Raw genomic sequence first — 20,937 nt, 5'->3', positions numbered from 1 at the left:
AGATATAAAATGAAATATTTAAAATGTACACATCCATACCAATTTACATATTTATATATAATATGTATGTATTCTATGTAATTAATCAAAAAGAAGTTAAGAAAGGAGAGAGGAAAATGTTAGAATTATTAGAACAGGTGGGACAAATAAGCTGGTACATTTAACCTCCAGTATATTGGTAATTGCATTTAGTGTATGTGGACTAAGTACTTCGAATAAAATAACAAGATTGTCAGAGTAGGTTTAAGACATACCTACTTCAGTTTACTTCTAAAAGATGTATACGTTAAATATAATGATATAATTGTAAAAGGAAAGTAAAAGGATAGTCAAATAAAAGGATAAAAAATAATAAAACAAGGAAACACAAACCAAAAGACAGATGAGGCTGTGTGTGTACGTCAGAAATTCAGATATTCCTGTGCTTCTTAAATCGCGGGTGCCCATATCTTTGTTAGCATTTGCTTTAGGGGAAAAAAAAAAGGAATACAGGAAGATTCTAGTGCTAATAATGTTCTTTTTGTTGATGTTGATGGTAATTACATGGATGTGTTCCCTTTGTGATAATTCACCAAATTATATGCTTATGATTTGTGTACTTTATGTAGTTTATTTCAATAAGAAGGTTTATTTACAAAACACAGCACCTCAATATGGAGCGGGAGTTGCCATCTCAAATGCCTTCAGGAAAGACTGTGTGAAAGAGCCCAGGGAAGGGACAGGCAAAGATGGACCCCCAGGGCAATTGGAGACTGTGCGCCCCACCTACAGGCATTCAAGCTCAATGCTTGTTAAATACTACGCTGATCAAACAAAACACACACACACATACACACACACACACACACACACACACACACACACACACACACACACTGAAGCCAGATTTGGCCTAAGGGCCATTGATTTACAGCGGCTGATACATAAAATCTTAAAATCAAAATTTGAACAGCTTATGCCATGATAAAATTCTAGCCCACCCCATATTATAAATCCCACTTTCAATATGTGAAGGGAGGGGCTCCTGGGTGGCTCAGTTGGTTAAGCAGCTGCCTTTGGCTCAGGTCATAAACCCAGGGTCCTGGGATCAGGCCCCACATCCGGCTCCCTACTCAGCTGGGCGCCTGCTTCTCCCTCTCTCTCTGCCCCTACCCTATTCATGCTCGCCCTTGGACACCAAGGGCACGTGCGCGCGCTCTCTCTCTCAAATAAATAAATAAAATCTTTAAAAACCGTTAAGGGAATATTAAACTTTTTGCTTGCTCTCTCCCTCAAATTAATAAATAAAATCTTTTTAAAAATACGTGAAGGGAATATTAAGCTTTTTGGATGCGGTTGGGGAGAGTGAGAGCAAGAGGGGGGAGCTTATCATTTATAATGGATTAAATAGGGGCGCCTGGGTAGCGCAGTCGTTAAAGCGTCTGCCTTCGGCTCGGGGCGTGATCCTGGCGATCCGGGATCGAGTCCCACATCAGGCTCCTCCGCTGGGAGCCTGCTTCTTCCTCTCCCACTCCCCCTGCTGTGTTCCCTCTCTCGCTGGCTGTCTCTCTGTCACATAAATAAATAAAATCTTTAAAAAAAAAAAAAAATAATGGATTAAATAAATTGCATGTTTGTCAAAGTTTTAAAATGCATTCTCTTGAAAAAAAGATGTTATGTTAGGACTGTCTTTTCCAGTTTCTTTTATTATAATGTGAAAATTATAGACCATTATATTGAACTATTGAAACCAAAAAATCAAAACATTATATGCCTAAGGAGCAATAATAATGCAAATGAAAATATAAAGGAAATTTCCTAATGATATCAAGCCCAACCCACATAACCTGGTCTACATGATTATCGGATGACCACTAAGATTAAGGAGAAAAGTCAAGAGCCGCACATCCTCATATCTGCTTATCATTAAAATCCTTCCTTCAGAGGAGCATGTATCACGCTTCTTGATATGAGGAAAAATCACTGACAAGACACTGGCCCTATCAGGGTGATATTAAAACAGAGGCTGCTGGCTTAAACTCAGCATGAATGAGCTGCTCTCACATAAAGATGCTGCTATTATTAGTGTGTCCCTGTGATGCCAAGACATTTGCATAAATACAGCTATAATTTTATAGGTGTTTTTCTCTTGGCATCATGTCTTAGTCTGCTCAGTGCGCCATAACAAAACACCACAGACTGGGGGGCTTACACAACACACATTCATATCCTCAGAGTTCTGGAGGCTGGGAGTGTGAGATGGGGTGCCAGCAGGGTCAATTCCGGTCAGAGTGTTCTTCCTGCCTTGCAGGGGGCTGCCTTCTCACTATGTCCTCCCATGGAGAGAGAGAAAGCAAGCTCTCTAGTGTCTCCTAATAAAGCCTCTCATCCTGTCAGATCAGGGCCTTACCCTTATGACCAACCATTTCCATAAAGGCCGGGTCTGCACATAGACTCACATTGGGAGTTGCGGCTTTAACATGATGAATTTTGGTGAGACACAAATATTCGGGTAATAACAGAGGGAAAAAGATAGGTGCATCAGAGGATTACAAGTGATTCAGAACAGGCAGAACATAGCATGGGGGGCTGGAGGTCCTAGATGAAAGAAATGAGGGGTAGCCATAAACAGGAGCTTCAGATGCCTTGCTAAGATGTTCAACAAATCCTTGAGCATATCCTCTGTCATGCTAGCTTGGTTTGGGCCACCACTGTCCTTTATGTGGATTACTGCAGAAGTCCCAAAGTATAAAAATGAGAAAGCAGATACTTAAGTTAGCCAATGGCAGGTTTTGCTGGTAACATGGGAACACAATAAAGCAAGGAAGTTAAACTTCTTGTCCAGAGGATGACACAAATGTTGGACCACAAAGACCATGATTAAAGAAAGAAATGAAAGCAGGACAGCTCAGAAGAATAGAGGGATGGTGGAGAGTCAAGGAATGAGAGGTCGCCACAGTGTTAAGGTGGGTTTAGTGATAGTCCCTGAACGAAAGAGTGGAAAGAAGTGAGTGTGTGTTCAAGATCCAAGATATTCTCAGGCGAATGTTGCAGAGATGGCATAACTCAGCGTGTCCCTTGTACCGGGTTGCTGAAGTATAGTCGCAGAGAGAGTCGTTAGTAAACAGGGCCACCATAACGGAAGCTAAATTCTATTAAGTGCTTACCATGTACCAGGCTCTGTGCTAAATACTTCGTGTAGATTATTTGATTTATTCCTCACAATAGTCCCATGACCTAACTCTACCATAATCCCCTTTTTACAGACATGGAAATTAAGGTTCAAAGAGATTCAGTCTTTGCCCTAAGTCATTCAGTAAGGGGTAGACCAGATATTCAAACTCAGGCAGTCTTTCTTTCAATCGTGAGCTTTTAATCGTCACAGGATGGGCCTCCCCAAGGGGCCTCTGCATGGGTTAGTGATCGTGGACATACTGCAACACCTCAGGACAATGGGAGGCTGGTTAGATGGAGCAAAATTGAGAGCCTGGTGCCAATGTATTTAATAAATGAGGGAGATTGATGGAGCAAGAACACCGGAGTCACTAGAGGTAGGAGAGTATAAGCGGTGAATACACACTTCAAAAGATTTTGAAAGTGCTTGCAATTCAGTTAAAAATATTTGTAGTCGACCAGCTGGCTGGATTTCTAGTCTGCATCGCAAGCCGCGGCACTGGTACTAGTGACAACTGCCCATGCAGGATGGGATGCCAGGAATCCTCCTTCCCCATCCCAATGCCTCGCAAACCTGTTGACATTGGTTGAAATTTCTGTCATAGCATAACCATTTTGTGGAAGCCTGTTAAAGTGAAAATACTCTGAAAACATATCTCACACTTCACTTTGCTTATTGCTTCCCAGTATGGAATGAAAGTCTGAGAGCTCGTAGAAAAAGAAGGGTCCAGTGTTCCTGAAGACACACTTCGCCCATGTCAGACTTGTCTGCTTCAAACTCTTTGGGGAGCCTCAGGAGTTTACATAAAGGCAAACCAACAGTCATGATTCCAAAGTTTAGGAAGGGCTAGATCTGGCAAATTTTTAGTTTTTTATTTTAATCAACATTCTGAATGGAGATATGATCTTTTCAAAGTATTTTGCACCAACCACTACATAAAATCCCTCTTTCAAGTCCATAAAAATTTCCACAAACTCACCTCTTTGGATGAACATTTTGTTTTGCCAGTGTTTTAGGTTATTGAGACTTGAGTACGAATCTCAACAATTGTACTTCTTAGCTCTGTGCCTTCGGAAAAGTCAATTTCTCTGAATATCAGTTTCCTAACCCAGAAAGTGGAGATGCTTCTCAGAGTTGTGGAGAGCAGTAAATGAGATGATATCAATGAAGTGCTTAATACAGGGTGAGGCACATAGTAATTGCTCAGTAAATGCTAGCTGTTAATGCTACCACTATGGGTGTTTCATTCATTAAAATGAAATGAAGGAAATGATTAATTTAAAATCCTTCGAGTCACTTGCTAAAGAGCAAAAGTTCTCCAAAAGGCCTGAAGTTCACTGCAATCCTCAACTGCTCTGCTCTTTTCTTCAGGAAGTGTTCTTAGCTCACACGTGCTTTGGGTCTCAGGTGTCGCTTTGAAGGATGACCAAATTTTTTCATATAAACATATTCTTAAATCATCAGATTCAACTGACATCACCAGTGCCACAAATATTTGGAAAACTAAATTCTGAAACATTTTACCTGGCTTTTTTGAGGGAGAAAAATATGCTCTAACAGTTATTATTGGGTAAGGCAATACTAATGCCTTCATTAAATAATATCTCCATCATCACTCGCCTGTTGAGAATAGCCTCCTACTTACAGACCAGCAGCTTCGAGTGATTCTTTGAGGAACATTTTGATTTCTATTTGGTCTTTTATTTGTTTAGTCAGTAAATCAGTTGGAATTAGATTCAGCTGCACATCCGTAAAATCCAGATAATGGTGGCCTAAGTTTATAAGGATTTGTTTTTACCTTGGGTAAGGAATTCTTGAGGCAGGTAGTCCAGGGCTCATATTGTTTCTTTATCACTGGGGAACCATGTTCCATCCTCAAGGACTTCCATCCTCAAGGTCAGCTCATCGTGTAGAGGGCTATTGGTTCAAAATGGCTGCTAGAACTCCTGCCATCATGCACAAATTCTAGTCAGTAGGAAGGAAGAGGGGAAGAAAGACAAGAGAAGCCCATGCCAGCTATCTGTCCTCCTCTTAACTGACATTCCTAGAACTCCCACCCATTAATTTTTGCTTGCGTTTCATTAGCCATCTCTAACTGGAGAAAAAGCAGTGAAATGTTTTTGTTTTTAACTTGAGTCCATTGGCCAGAAGGAACCCAGAGTTCTTTTCCTAAGGCAGGATGAGAGAATAGAGGTAAGTAGCAGTCTCTGGCATAGCTTGCCTTCCATACTTTAATTTCCATAGAGAACTGAGAAGTTTAGACAAGGAATCTCTGTTTGACTAACTATTCCTCTACTTTGAGAATGCTTCCTCCAGAGTGTCATGCTGTCTTCTGACCTTTAATCTTGGCACGCTCTCCATACACTGCAGTGACTCATTGGATGATTGTCCCATTAAGTAGATAAATTCCTCTTGTTGACTGTTTACATCCCCCAGCCCCCCAAGTTTGGGCTGCTAGAGCAATTCTGCCATGAATATTCTCATCATTAAATTTTATGAGCACTTACGTATTTAGGAGAGTTTATAGAAGTGGGCTTGCTGCATTAAAGAAAGATACTTTTGTGGCTTTCAAATTGGCTGATGTCCTTGTAGGTCTCCCAGGACTAAAAAGATGATGGCAAATGTCATGAGACAAATGCTCTAAATGCCACCAACATAGATCCACACCGATTCTTATTTAAAAAGGTCCCTGAAAACAAAAGCTTCGCTGGCTTGCAGTAGTTAGAGAATCATAACCAGTTCCTTGAGGGCAGGGGTTCTCTGTTCATCTGTTATACTCCTGTACCTATTCAAGTATAATTCGCTTATTTAAAAAGGACAGTTTCCTTCCACTGTAGCCAGTGGAGAAGAAACCTAATTTATCTGTTTCTCCCATAATGACTATAGCAGGACTCATATATTTGTGAAAACAAAGAACAATCATTTACCAGAGCATTTGAATGGAGCAAGTGCTTTAATTTTAGCATCTGTATGTTTTTTTATTGAAGTATAAGTGACTTATTAGCTTTATTAATAAGTCACCTATTAGTTTCACGTATACATCATAATGATTTGATATTTTTATACATTACAAAATGGTCCCCGTTGTACGTCTAGATACCAACGTCACCATATGAAGTCACTACAATATTACTGATTTTATTCCTTATGCTATACTTCACCTCCCCATGACTTCTTTATTTTATAACTGGAAATTAGTACCTCTTAATCCCCTGCACCTATTTGGCCAACTCCTACCTCCTGTGGCAACTGACAGGTTGTTTCTGGTATTTATGAATCTGTTTCTATTTTGTTTTGTTTGTTTGTTTTGTTTTTTAGATTCCACATGTAAGTGAAATCATTAAGGTATTTGTCTTTTTGCCTGATTTCTTTCATTTAGCATAATATCCTCTAGGTGCATCCACGTTGTGTGAATGACAAGATTTCATTCTTTTTTACGGCTGAGTAATACTCGTGTGTGTGTGTGTGTGTGTGTGTGTGTGTGTGTGTGTATGTGTGTGTATCACATCTTTATCCATTCATCCATCGATGGACATTTGGGTTGGGTTGCTTCCATAATCTGGCTACAGAAAATAATGCTGTAATAAACATAGGGTGCACATATTTTCTCAAATTAGGGTTTTCATATTCTTTCGGTAATACCCAGTATTGGAACTCCCGGATCATATGGTAATTCTAGTTGACATTTTTTGAGGAACCTCCATACTGTCTACGACAGTGACTACACCAGTTTGCACTCCCACCAACACTGCACAAGGGTTCCCTTTTCTCTACATCCTCAGCAACATTTATTTCTTGTCTTTCTGATAATAGCCAGTCTGACAGGTGTGAAGTGATAGCTCACTGTGGTTTTGATTTGCATTTCCCTGATGATCAGTGACGTTGAGCACCTTTTCATGTGCCTGTTGGCCATCTGGACGTCTTCTTTGAAAAATGTCTATTCAAGTCCTTGGCTCATTTTCTAATTGGGTTATTTGTTTTTGATGTTAAGCTGTGTAAGTTCTTCATATATTTTTGATAGCAACTGCTTATCAGAGATATCAGTTGCAACTATCTTCTTCCATTCAGTAGATTGCCTTTGCTTTGTTGGTGGTTTCCTTTGCTGTGCAAAAGCTTGTCAGCTTGATGTAATCCCATTTTATTTTAGTTTTCGTTGCTCTTGCCTGAGAATACTGGTCCAAAAAAATATTGCTGAGACTGATGTCAAAGAGCTTCTGCCTATGTTTTCTTCTAAGAGTTTTATGGTTTTAGTCTTACATTCAAGTTTTTAATCCACTTTTAATTTATTTTTATATGTGGTATAAGAGAGTGGACAGTTTCATTCTTTTGCATGTAGCTGTCCAGTTGTCCCAACACTATTCATTGAAGAGACTGCCTTTTTCCCATTGCATATTTTTGCCTCCTTTATCATAGATTGACCATATATACATGGTGTGTGTGTGGGGGGGTATTTCTGGGCTCTCTATACTAGTCCATTTATCTGTCTATCTGTTTTCATATGTTTTAACTTACTTCTTCTCCACATTTCTGACCCCTTCAAAAAAAATCTTAACTAATTCTTCTCTATATATTCCATTAGGATTTTTGATTATAGGATAGTCTTAAGAATGGAAGGAAACCAGAAGATACTGAAGCTGCTATTTTGGCACATTCTGCAATTTTTAGTACTTCCATTCTAACAATTTTCTGGATGAATTTAATGACTGTTTATATTTTATGAGCTAAAGTGCCAATTAAAATTTATTAGTCATTTATCATCTTCAAGACTGACTTGTCTGTTTTATTCAAATGCAATAAAGAAGAGGAGCTAATGAGAATAACTCCCGTTGAGGGTTCAACAAAGGAAAGATAGAGAACATATTTTTTGGCACACATTCAAATAACTTCCTTTCTCTGATAGGGCCAAATCTTCTCATATTAGTAAAGAAAATTAGCTTTACCTCAAAGCACTTTTTGGAGAGCAATTTACTGATGAACTAAGGAATTCTCCACCCTCAAAACTCTCCTGTTAATTATCTGACATCAGGGAAAATTGAGAGTTTCAGCAAGAGAGGTGAGACCAGGAGTATTGAGTTGTCCAAGGCCGTATGTGGAGCTCACCACAACTTTCCTTTTTTTTTTAATAATGATTTTTTATTATATTATGTTAGTCACCATACAGTACATCCCTGGTTTTCGATGTAAGGCTCGATGATTCATTAGTTCACCACAACTTTCCTGTGCTGATTTCATTCACTCTTTTCCTGGATTTGTGAGTTGCATACTTAGTTCACTTATTTATTTTAATTCTGCTCATTTGTTTACTTTTAAAATTTTTTTCAACTTCATTGAGGTAAAATTGGCATATGATATGTGTAAGCTTAAGGTGAACAAAGTAATGATATATTATATGTATAAATTGCAGAATGATTATCACAATAAGTTTTGTTAACATTCAGCACCTCCTATAGTCACAATTTGTGTGTTAAGAATTTTCTAGATATATATATATATATATATATATATATATATATATATATATATATATATATATATATATATCTCCATCCTGCTTTCCAGAGTGGCTACACCAATTTGCATTCCCACCAACAGTATACAGGAATTCTCTTTTCTCCATATCCTTACCAACACTTGTCATCTCTTCTCTTTCTTTGATAATAGCCATTTTAACGTGTGTGAGGTGATATTTCATTGTGGAGTGTGCTTCCATGATAATCAGGGATGGCGAGCACCTTTTCATGAATCTATTGGCCACCTGAATACCTTCTTTGAAAAAAATATCTATTTAGGTCCTATGCCCGTAATTTAAGGGGATTATTTCTTTTTTTGGCTATTGAATTGTATGATATTAAATATTTGGGATTTCTATTTGGACCTGATCCCCAGTAGTCAAGCTCTGCAGATTTCCCCAGTGATCTTTCTTTCCTCCACTAGAGAAGCTGCCCAGGAGGGGCTCTGTTGGTGTGGCATTGTGCCTGCCTGGGTGAGGGGTGATGCAGTCAGGGTACAGCCATTCCTCTTACCCTTCTAATGCAGTCCTCCTCGGTCTCTCTGGTCCAGCAGAGTGCTCTGCGATCATGTCTTGTCTATGGACAATTGCTAGGTGGTCTTGTAAGGGGGAAGTCAGGAATGACGTGTGTTGCCCTCTTGATGACAGTACTTGTAATTCTCATTCATAATGAAAATGTTAGAACTATGAATTTTTTATGAGTTCATAAATGTGTGTATGATACAATGTTACTGTTATTATTTCCAAAACATTTCATTTTTGAAGTTTTATCACCTCTTTCACATAATAGCCATTTAGGAGTGTTTTTGGTTATTTTTATTTTTAGTGTCCAAGTGAATTTCTATTTGCTTTAAGATTTTGTAAATCACATTGAATGTTGTGGCCTTGCAGTCAAAGAGTATTTCTGGAAGGATTCCTGCTCTTTGGAATTTATTAAGGGTATTTTTGAGGTCTCACGTGCAATCACTTATTTTGAAAAATATTTAATGGATACTAAAAAATAGGACATAAGAATGTTGTGGGAATAAGAAAAAGCCACCCAAATGAGAACAAGCAACAATCATTTATTCAGAACTTGCTATAGCAGGGGAGTCCGCCACCATCATTTCTGTTGGCAGTGACTCAGAGGTGGGCAGGAGGGTGGAAAAGCTTTATAATATAAAAAAGGGAAGGCTTCGGTTGTGCCCTCACGGGAAGCTATTGGCAAGGGAAGCCATAAGGGGGCTAACTAGAAGCATCCCATCCCATGTGCTTGGTTAGCTGTGTATATCTGACTTTCTCTGTTTGGTCCTAAGTTGGGAGCAGGGTCAAAAATTAGAAGAGTTGTCAGGGGTCAATCAAGTCCTGGCTACTTGGAGTGGATTACTACCCTGGCTATTGCCTGGCTTTCTGAAGTGCTTGCTACGGATGATCAGTTGGCTTCCTGGGCTCGTTACTGCAGGTTCTGGGTCAGAGTTCTAGTTTATATATCGTCTGTTCATTGTCCATTTGTACATTCAGTCCCTTCTTTGTGCTTATCGTTTTGAACTTGTCCTTATTAATTATAGTCTTCAAATACTCTCTATTTTCATGTATTTCTTGCCTATTTGATACATCATGGGTGACTAAAAGTGCTGTTACAAACTTTCATACTTTCTCTCATCTTCTCCTCATATTTTTTAATCAGTATTTATTTTATAAATTTTAACATTTTGTTATTGGGATCCTAAAGGCTCTTGACTAGTGTATCTTTAATAAAGGTTTGTGTGCTTAATATTATACATATGTAATTCTTTTAGTTTCATATATCCTCTTGGCTCTAAATTTTATTTATGTGATAGTAATATTCAGTTCATCCATTTTATTTTTATTGCACTTGTTTGCCAAACACTGAACCAAGCACTGTAACAAAATGTTTTTATCTTAAACATATTTTATGGCCTTTGTCTTCCGCTTTGTGTCAATGCTTGCAATAATTATCAAAAGTATTTCTATGTTGGAATGTTTCATGCTCACCAGCGGTTGGCTTCATTCTTGGTCCCTCTGTTTGATACAGCTCACAATTTTCTGAAGTACCTTGAGTCATAATTCCTTCTCCTTTCCAGATTGGTACATGGATACAGTCTTGAGCACCTGGCATTTATGAAAAAGCTTTCTCTTTCCTCCACAACAATGACAATCTAGACGGGTGTAGAAATCTTGAATTCACAACTCAGATCTCCATAGATGTTACTCCGTTGACTCCTGGCAATTTATGCTACTAAGGAAAAGTCTAAAGTCAGCCAGAGTTTTCTTCTTTTATAGGTTATCAAATTTTTATTTGTTTCTAGATTGTTTTTCTTTGTGGTTTCATACTTTTATCCGTTTATATCTATTTTTTGGTCAGTTTGATCAGTTCTGTTCTTTGCCAAGTAAGCTCTTTTGATCTACAGATGAAAGTGATTTCTTAGCTATTTTGTTTATGCCTGAATATTGATTATCTTCCATTTGTTCTGATCTTTTGTTCAGGAACACGAACTATCCACACGTCCGTAACCGTGGTTTTTCTTTCTCATCATTTAAATATCTTGGTCCTATTCCTTTACATTGGGAAGACTATTTAAGCTTTTCCTGATCACTAATTTGATTTTGATTCCATTATTAGCAGTGTTACCTCTACTTTTTATCATTTTTAAAGTCTCTTAAAAGTCGCTTTTCCAATGATCAGTTTCAAAATATTTATTTTTTATATTTACCTAGTGCCTTTCGTTTCTGTCAATTTCTCAGTATTTCTTTTTTTGTGTGTGTGATTTATCTAATGTCTCATTGGTTCGTCCTTTACCTTTATGCCATATTGTCAACGTGTTCCTAAAATGCAAATGAATACAAAACACACTGCTTAAAATTGAATGTTTCCTGAACTAAAGTGGCTTTCTAATGTTAGATTTTTTCCCTGACATTTGTGTGCTTTTTTTTTCTACTTACTTAATGCCACAAAATCTCTCTACTATATGACTCACTCATTCCACCAAAAGTTGCCTAATTGGCTAACATCTGAATAAATGCACATGCTTTTCATTTAGGTTATTCCTACAGTGGCTACACGATACCATCATTGTTTCCTACTCTGAAAAGAAAAGGTCTATGTTTATAAAGAAAATCAGTTTCCCATAAGCAGGAAAAGAAGGTATTGTCCTATCACTCCATGAATAATTTAACTAAAAGAAATGAACTCTTCTCCTAGGAAAGCTTTTTCTTCTTTATAGAAATTGGATTTCTTTTCCTTCCCTGCCTTCGCACCACTATTAGCACACTGTGTGACCTGGGAAAGGCACTTAACCTCACTAAGTCTTTGTTTCTCTGTTTCTAAAAATGAAGAGCTTAGCCGGTTGACCTTAAGAGGCCAGAGTGATCCAGTTCTAATCGTCCTGTGCTTCTAATCAGAAATTCCCAATTGTAAAAATTGAGGGCATTTTTACATCTTTAGATAATTGTTTAATAACTAATCAACTTTTGCTTTAATGAAAGTTGACATCTTTATGAATTAGCTCTGTTTCTTCATAGTGGTAGTACGTGGCTTCTGGTCCACATAGAAGGAACATGACCAGCGGAATGTAGTTAGAAGGTTGACTCACTCCCCTGTTGCTCGCTGCCTCACGGGGCTTCCCAGGTCAACATTCTACAATTCCATACATGGCTATTTATTCCTTCCTTCCTTTAGTTATTCAATGCGCATTATTAAGCACTGACGCTGATGAGGCCTGGTTCTAGGTACTAAGGGCACAGTGGTGTATTTGGTTATAAGTGAGAGTTCAAACAGTAAAGCAAGAAAGGGGACAATTTTGCTTTTGTCATGCAAAGTTCAGTGGCAGAATATCCTTGGGCTTGATTTGCTCTAGCAATGCCGCAGTGCCACCAAGGACCCTGTCTCTGAGGTGGTAGAAGACATCACCCCCTAAGCTTTGTTCCCTATCTTGGTTATGGGATGCTGTGATAGTGGGCTGGGGCTGCCATAAATACCACAGGGTGGGTGGCTTAAACAACAGAAATTTATTTTCTCACAGTTCTGGAGGCTGGAATTTCAGGAGGAAAGTGTGGGCAAGTTTGGTTTCTTCCAAGGCCTCTCTCCTTGGCTTGTAAAAGGCTGTCTCCTTCCTTTGTCCTCACCTGGTCTTTCCTCTGTGTGTGTGAATGTTTGTGTCTGAATCTCCTTTTCTTACAAGGATACCAGTCATACCAGTTAGGTCCCACCCATATAACATCATTTTACCTTAATTACTCTTTAAAAAACCCTAGGTCAAATGTTATCATATTCTGAGGTACAGAGAGTTAGGACTTCAACAAATAAATCTGGGGAGACACAATTCAACCCACAGCAGATGTCTCCTAACGACTCCTGGGGAACATTGGTCCTACAGGCAGGGAGAAAGGCTGTGACTTCCGGAAGCCTTCTTAGAAGTACAGGAAGGCACTCTTCCCAGCAGAGCTTGGCAAACCTTGTCTTGCACCTCACTGACCTAACTTGAGCTATATGCTCATATTTGAACTAATCGATGTGAACCAGATACGCAAATACACTGAGGAGCTTAGACTGAAGTCAAATGCCTTACTCCTAAGGATTCAGTTCTCCCCAAAACACATGGGCCGAGCAGATGGGGTGGATGCTTGAGTTAAAAGCTGGGGTATTTACCGAAAGAAGGAGAAGTAGATGTTGGGGAGGGTAGCCTGCTTACAAATAGTAAGGAGACCGAAAAAACAGAGTCACAAACTTCATGAGCTCCTAGTTAATGGAAGGGAAAAGGAGATTTTTCTCAGGGCTCAAGAGTGGTGTAGCTGGGCAGCTTGGATTCCAGAAAATGGCAGAATATACTCTGCCCAAGAGTTGGGAGCCTTCTGAATATCTTTGAAGATTCAAAACACGATAACACTGCTAGAGGAAAATAATATTTATAAAATTATAAAGTAAGCTATTCCATTCAACTCAGGAGAACTCACACAGATCAAATAAACTGCAATAGTGTCTGTCCCCTGATAATTTGTTGATAGGTGAGGGGTGATCACTAACCTTCAGGATGTCAGCAAATACCATCCCTTTAACCTTATAGCAGCCTTGTGAGGTAAATATTCCAATTTTCCAGAGAGAATAGTGAGGCTCAAAGAGGGTATGTGGCCTATCAAAAATCCTTGAGTGCCTTTTGCACTCCCCAGCGGGGGTGGGGGGGTGCATGGGGAGCCTAGAGTCATAGATTGCCACGTTCTTCTGAAGAGGCTTGAGAGCCCCCAAGCACCTCTTCAGGGAGTCCTTGTGGTCACACTGTGAGGAGCCCCTGGAGTAGAGTGACTTAATGTACAGACAGGTACCCCAACTCTGTCCTACGGAACTGGGTCCTTGGCTCAGCAATTACTGGCTCCATCCCAGATGAACTCTGCCAAAAACTCAGCATTAAGAACTGTTGCTTGCCCCTAATTTTAATCATTAAGGAAAGTTATAAAACTTTCCACAACTTTCAATTCCCTTTTCTTTGGCTTACTGTTTCTTGGGCATTAACAGTGCGGCCATTGTTATACAGACAGAGGCTGGGCGTGGGCTCTGATTGACTTCTGCCTCCACAGTGAGCTCACTGTGTCCTAACACCCAAGGCTTGTACAATCTGGTCATTGTCTGAAAACTCGAGGAATCGATGCTTGTGTCCAAAATGCATTCTTATACTTCTCAGGCCAATACAAACCACAGTACTCCAGACCTCTATATCCAATTGCTTCCTTGACATTCCTTAAAACTGCCCTTCCTCCTGCCCACCTTTCCCTGTCAGTGATGCCAACACATCCTTGCAGAATCTCAGAGCAAATGTGAAGGCATGCTAGGGTCCTCTCCTTCTCTCACGCCACACATGCAATTCATTGTGAAATCATCTGACTTAAAAAAGACAAAAACAGAAACAAAGGAAAACATTTAATATCCAACCCAAGTCCAAGGAGAGGTTCCCTTTTAATAAATCAAATTTACTAAACCAATCCATGATGGGAAAAGGCAGGGTCTTCTAGACCCACTGAAATAGTTACTATAGCTTAGCCAGTGATAGTAAACCCTCTAAACATGGAATACAATAATATGGTATGTAATAATACATGTATGGATTTATGGATATGTATATTTTATATAGATATGTATACTTCTACATTAGATATATACATTATGTAATATATATCCATATCTGTACGTAACTATATATAATATATACAGATAATATATAGTATAGAGTGATATACTTTATAATATATACAGATATATATCATATATTATATATACAGATATATTATGTCTGTATCTGCATATACATATCGATATATCCATATCTGTGTGCATCTATCTATGTATAAATATGTATATACGTATATATATTTGGATAGATAGATAGACGCACACAGATATAGATATACAAAGAGACTAACAATCTAAAATACTTAAATGAAACGATGAAATGAGGTATCTACGACTGGCCAGGAGAGAGACACCCTTCATCAGGTCACTAGTGTGGTGTTCTGTCCTTTGAATCAAGGATGTGTCATCGCATCCATATATATATCCATTCAGTCAACCAAAACTCATAGAGCACGTGCTTTGCACCAGGCGGTGCCAAGTGCCAGGGATGGAGGAGTGAGCGAGCGGTGTGCCTGGCCCTGCGGAGCCGCAGGCTAGTGCGGACGCAGACATCAATCACACACCAGCAAGGAGGCTGGGAGGGGGTCTCCAAGAGCAGCCGCCAGTTCTTGCTCCGTGGGGATGGTCACGAAGCAACCTTGTGATGACTGCTTCTGAGTCTCGAATGGGCTGTTGGAGAGAACTGAGTTTTTGGGTGGTGGCTCTGGACCAGAAGCCCAGTTTCTGGACCTATTGAACTGAGGACCAAACCACACACCGCGGCAAATTCACGCTGGGAAGGCCACCGCGTAAACCTCCTGGGGACGAACAGAGTCCTCCTCAGAGACACCTTTCTGATGCTACATACCGTCCTTTCAGGAGAAACTTTTTCTTAGGCTTTCTTTCTTTTCTCCATTTACATTTTTCTTACCTCTTCACTGCCCCCCGCCCCCAAGTCTTCCCCCAAATAAGTTTGTCTTGACCTACCTTGAGTTCCTTTGGCCAGACTGTCTGCTATTAATTCCACGTCGCCACTGCCCCCTCTTGATTTTCTGTCGCATCACGGGGGAGAAGCCTACATCTCCCAGAATCATTTTTGCCGTTTGCTCCCGGGTCAGATCCTGCCACCGAGGAGCACACGCAGGAGATCTGGAATAGAGATACAAAGGAGAGACTGTTGTTCACCAGGGGCGCGTCTGACAGAGCATGAAAGAGCAGCTGGCAAACAGGAGATTATCATCAGTGCTTTCTAAGCTAATTCTTGGAAATCACCTGATTTCCTCATGCTTACAAAGATTCTTGAAGTTTGCAGAGACTCCAGGTGAGCTCCTGCAGACCCCCTGTTTTGATGTTACAGGCGGTTAAGGTCATCTGAAGTCTCTATCTAGCCATTCAGGTGCTTTTCGATTGTATGAACTCGAGCCAAACTTCCCTCAACTCTCTTATGTCTCTAGCTCCTTGTATCCGAAACCCTTCCTACTTGGAATTCCTAGAAAGGCTACTTTCTGACTGAACCTGACAATAATGATAGGTTTGTGGGGGAAGGACTATTCCCATTGTTTTGGTGCTCTCTGCAAGAGCCTGAGACGATACAACGACCTCCCTTCAGGGAGAGGAGAGAAAGCAGAGAAAGGAAGGAAAAAAATCCACTGTTGGTGAATTACCTATTTCTAGACTCTACTATTAGTGACTAAACAGCCCTCTGCACTTTCTATATTGGAGTTTTAAAGGCCATGAGTAATCAGAAGCTTGAAAAGAAGTCCTTTAGCCAATAAGAAAACGGCCTTTCTGCTTGGCCTGATGTTAGATAATTGAGAAGCTCCCCTTGGTCTGTGGCCTGATTCAGTTGCTAAGCACTAATTTGGAACCTCCTTTGCACAAGGCCCACTGCTAGACCTGGTGGAGAAGAGTGGCATTGGTAGGAACTACTCTTTCACTGGGGGACTTCTGTGTAGCAGGGAGAAGTCAAAGTTATTAATTGAAATGGCACCAGACAGAGGAAAATATCGTGAAAGAAAATTACATAAAAGCAAGAGCTAAGAGGTTTTCAAAGAAGCTGAAATTATATTCTCATAAGAGAAACAGAAAGGCCTTTCTGGAAGAGATGGATCTTAAATGATGGTTAGGTTTCCCCAAGAGATCAGCCAGGAGCTGGGCTGGCCTAGAAAACAAGATGGCAAGAGGTATGTGATGTTCTCAGAATATGGCCAATGGGCTTGCTTGGCTAGAAAACAGAGACTCCATAAAGGAGGGAGGAAGGCTATAAACAGAAACATGAGAAGCACCTCATAGTGTCCAAGGCTAGGGATTTTCAGTCATCCTGCAGGTAGGAATCAAGTCCTAGAGCAGCTGAAAAAATAAAAAACCCAAAACACTCAGGCCCCACACCAAAGATTCCTATTCAACCGACCTGGGGCCAAAGTGAGACATTAGTATTTTTCCAAAGTCACCCAGAAGATTCTAATATGCAGCCAGGGTTGAGAAATGCTAAGACAATGCTCTTGAAATGCCTAGCACAGAACCTTCTCAAGCAACCTGAGCTTTTGTTCTCTGCTGTCATTGTTTAGGAGATCAGAGCCCTGGGCCCAGCTTTGTTGGAGGAGCACAGTTTTCATTGCCCCACAGCTGCCTGGAAGGGCGGATAAGACCACAGAGTACATTTCTCAGCACTGGCTGCACGTTTCAGTCAACAGGGACTGGGCAAAAATACCGATGCCCTGACCTACTCCGACCAATCAAATCAGCATCTCTAGGGTGGGACCCAGGCAACAGTATTTTCCTCGTTAATAATTCCACGAACATCTGCCACATGATCTGATCTCTATTTCCCCATTAAAATTGATGTGTATGCTATTTCAGTTTTCACAATATGCCTCGTAGCATAGCTGCTTGTTTATAGTATCTCTCCCGCTGTATTGTGAACCACCGGAGATCAAGGATTATGTTCTGTTTCATTTCGTTTTTATACAGTCTCTTTCCCTTTGCACTCAGCACCCAGCAGAGTTCTAACATATGGTCTATATTTAAGTCATATTGATTTAATTAATTGTCTGAAGCCACAGATACCCATCTGGAACTCCCTGACTTCTCCATCCTACTTCCCCCTTTACATTACTTGCCATGTTTTCTTTAAGTTGTTTTGCTTTAAGTCCTTTCTTCACACTGTAGCCAGAGTGATCTTTTCAAAATTCAAATCCATTACTGAAGCTGTCTGGTGGGTGTAATAGTATCTACACAGTGATATAATTAACACACATGTCAGTTACAGTGTTCGATCTCTTTTTGTGTATACGAGAAGGCCTCCACCATTTATAAAGGTCCCCAATGACTTGAAAGTGCGCCCAAAATGAAGAACCACTGCTCCAGGGCTGGGCTGGGACCAGGAGCTGGAGGTGAGAAATCAGGGCACTGGGGCATCACCGAAGGCTTTGAGCAGAGGAACAACTTATACAGAAATGTGTTTAAGCGTCGAAGCCAAAATACAGCGTGTGGATAGAAGAAGGAGACTTAATTACTTCTGAGAGAGTCCTTTATTCATTTCTCAAAGGACTATATAATCATCTCAGTTCTGTTTCCAGTTTCCTTCCTTCCATAATTATTTTTTTCTCTGTTCACTTGCCCTGATAGCCTTATACTCATTTGAGTATCTGTCAAAGGGTCACATTTCAGTATATTAATTCTCTTGCTGAATGCTACAGCTTGAATTCCCATCTGCTGGTTTTATTAAAATCTAAATGGGGGGGGGGAGCCCTCTGCACTATCTAGGAGATCCATGTGAGCAGCCTGGCCCCATTAGCTGTCGTCTGCTGTGGAGATGGATTGCGCCGAGGCATGGGTTTAAGGACGCAGCTCTTTGGTGGTTGTTACAAAGCATGGAGGCAGAGGGCAAGCCTCCCTGATCTGTAGTTACATCGCTGGTCCCCCAAACAAACAGAATTTCAATTCTCAGACCCATCTTGGTGGAACAACAGACGAACACTGTGAATTTAATCATCTACGGCACAGAGCTCCATTTTTTTCTGAACGAATTTGCGTCTTTTTAAAGAGTTAGCACATTTGTGGTTTTGCTAGCACAGTCTTCTGATGTGGGGGCCAAATGCCCAAAAATCTTTGAGAGAGAAAAATAAAGAAATCAGGCTATAATATCAGATGGAGCTGCCTCTGGGATTCCTCCTTTCGTAGCCCATCCTTACCCCATCTCCAAACGACAACCAAAATGTATATTAAAACAATTAATGATTCAGCTCAAAGGCAGCAAGTGAAATCTCCATGTGCCAGATGAAGGGCAAATGCTTAGGCACGAAAGCTACAGGAGCTGGAGCCCTGAAAACGTAGTACAGATCGAGATGCCGTATTTAAGAGCTGTGTGTTCACATCTCTGTGGGGAGGTCAAGGCTCCAGGACTAAAGCACAGAACTAAGCTCCCTGAATAAAGCCTGGAGCTGGGAAGACTCTGTACCGTCCAGGATTAGGAAATAGAAAATTGCCCCACTGGCTGGGAGGCCAATCATCTGTCTCAGGCCTTGTCCCTGGTCTCTCCAGATATAGGAACACCTCAAGTAACAGGATCTCAAGTCCACTGTGCACCACGCATCACACACCATGTCCATTGGACACCATCATTCAACAAGGGTCCCCCATTCTGGTCACTCGTTGCTATGTAACCAACAACCCCAAATGCTGGTGGCTGAAAATATCAGTTTGTCGCCCCTCATGTTTCTGGGGGGTCAGGAAATCAAGCAGGGTACAGTGAGGTAGTTTGTCTTTGCTCCACAATGGCCGGGACTCAGGTGGGAATGGCATGGCTGGCATGTTGATGCTGGCTGGCCCCTGGGAGATTAGCAAGAACTATGAGGCAGGTTCCCTGGTTCCTCCTCACGTGGCCTCTCCAAAGCTTTACTGAAGGCGGGCAGTGGGTTCCAGGAGCACCTAGCAGAAGCTGCAAGGATTCATGTGGCCCAGGCTGAGAAGTTACGATGTATCACTTCTGCCACATCCCATTGGTCAAGCATGAGTCACAGCCCAGCCAGGATTCAAGAGGAGGGGACCACACAGGGTGTGAATAACATGAAATATGGCTCAGGGGCTGGGAGGTGGGGCATCTTTGAGATGGCTGGAATTAGGCAATGTGCCAGTACTTGGCTATCATTGTAGGAATCTCTGTGTAAAAGTCAAATAGACACACAGGTTCAGAGCAAGACAACTCTATGTTGTCCTTCCAAAGTAACCATAAAAATGGCCCAATAAGACCTCTGTACATTAGAGCACCCACCAAACTCTTGTAGAGTTCCCAAAGATGGTAGGAAAGTGAACTTAGAGGTAGATGCCCACTTAGCAGGACTGGGATGTGATCTCCCAGGCTGACCAAGTGGAGGTCCACAGGGTTCGCCACCCAAGACCCAGTCAGTTGTTCCTGACCAGCCTGGGGAGAGAAGCAGAGCTGGGGTCAGGGCAAGATGGATAGGTGGGCTACCCAGTGACCTTAGCTATGCATCAAGGAATGCCATAGAGACCCAGAGCCAAATGAATGAAGATAATTTATTATTCTAAAGGACATAAGACCACGTGCACGTCCTTAAGAAATTGTACTAGGACCACAAACCTCATCTCAAGCAAGCAGCAGTGATCTCTGAAAAGAAGCTCCAGGCCGGTACAATTCACAGTGGACATGTGTGCTCTGGTTAACACAAATGACAAGTCCCATTGTGCTCCTTCTATCTGGGGGGAGATTAATTGAGGACACCTGATGTGAGAGAGCAAGAGGAGACTGGCTGTCACAGCGGACCTTGTGCATCATGGCACGTTCCCCTCTGCCTGGCCAATGCTTCAGAATAGAGCAGAGATATAATGGCCTCATAATTTGGGCTGCCAGAAAGGCAGCAAAGAAAGAAGACTCAACTCAATAAAATCAAAAAACTCAAGCATGTAAAGGCAACACTGTCCCATGCTAGTGTTGCTCTTGGATGAAGCAAATGGGAATATGGTTCCAGAAAGTCCTTCTCCCAAAGAAATCCTCTTTTTGACAGCCAGTGAGGCCCAAGTGGATTATATAGGCACCCACACACTGAAGCATTTAAGAGAATCAGAAAACCCTCATATCATGGGGCGCCTGGGTGGCACAGCGGTTAAGCGTCTGCCTTCGGCTCAGGGCGTGATCCCGGCGTTATGGGATCG

At 41.0% G+C, this 20,937-nt stretch overlaps 1 protein-coding gene across 2 annotated transcripts in view; it reads left to right on the top strand.

Annotated features, from left to right (window-relative positions):
* NPSR1 (neuropeptide S receptor 1) overlaps positions 1-20,937 on the top strand; it is a 138,851-nt gene that overhangs the window by 31,710 nt on the left and 86,204 nt on the right. The gene's annotated exons all lie outside the window — the stretch shown is intronic.

This window comes from Ursus americanus, chromosome 3 (assembly GCF_024610735.1).
Source record: "Ursus americanus isolate L20-20 chromosome 3, mUrsAme1.1.p, whole genome shotgun sequence".
In the NCBI taxonomy this organism is placed as follows: Eukaryota; Metazoa; Chordata; class Mammalia; order Carnivora; family Ursidae; genus Ursus; species Ursus americanus.
Note: the sequence above shows the minus strand (reverse complement) of the source record. Positions and strands in the feature narration are given on the sequence as shown.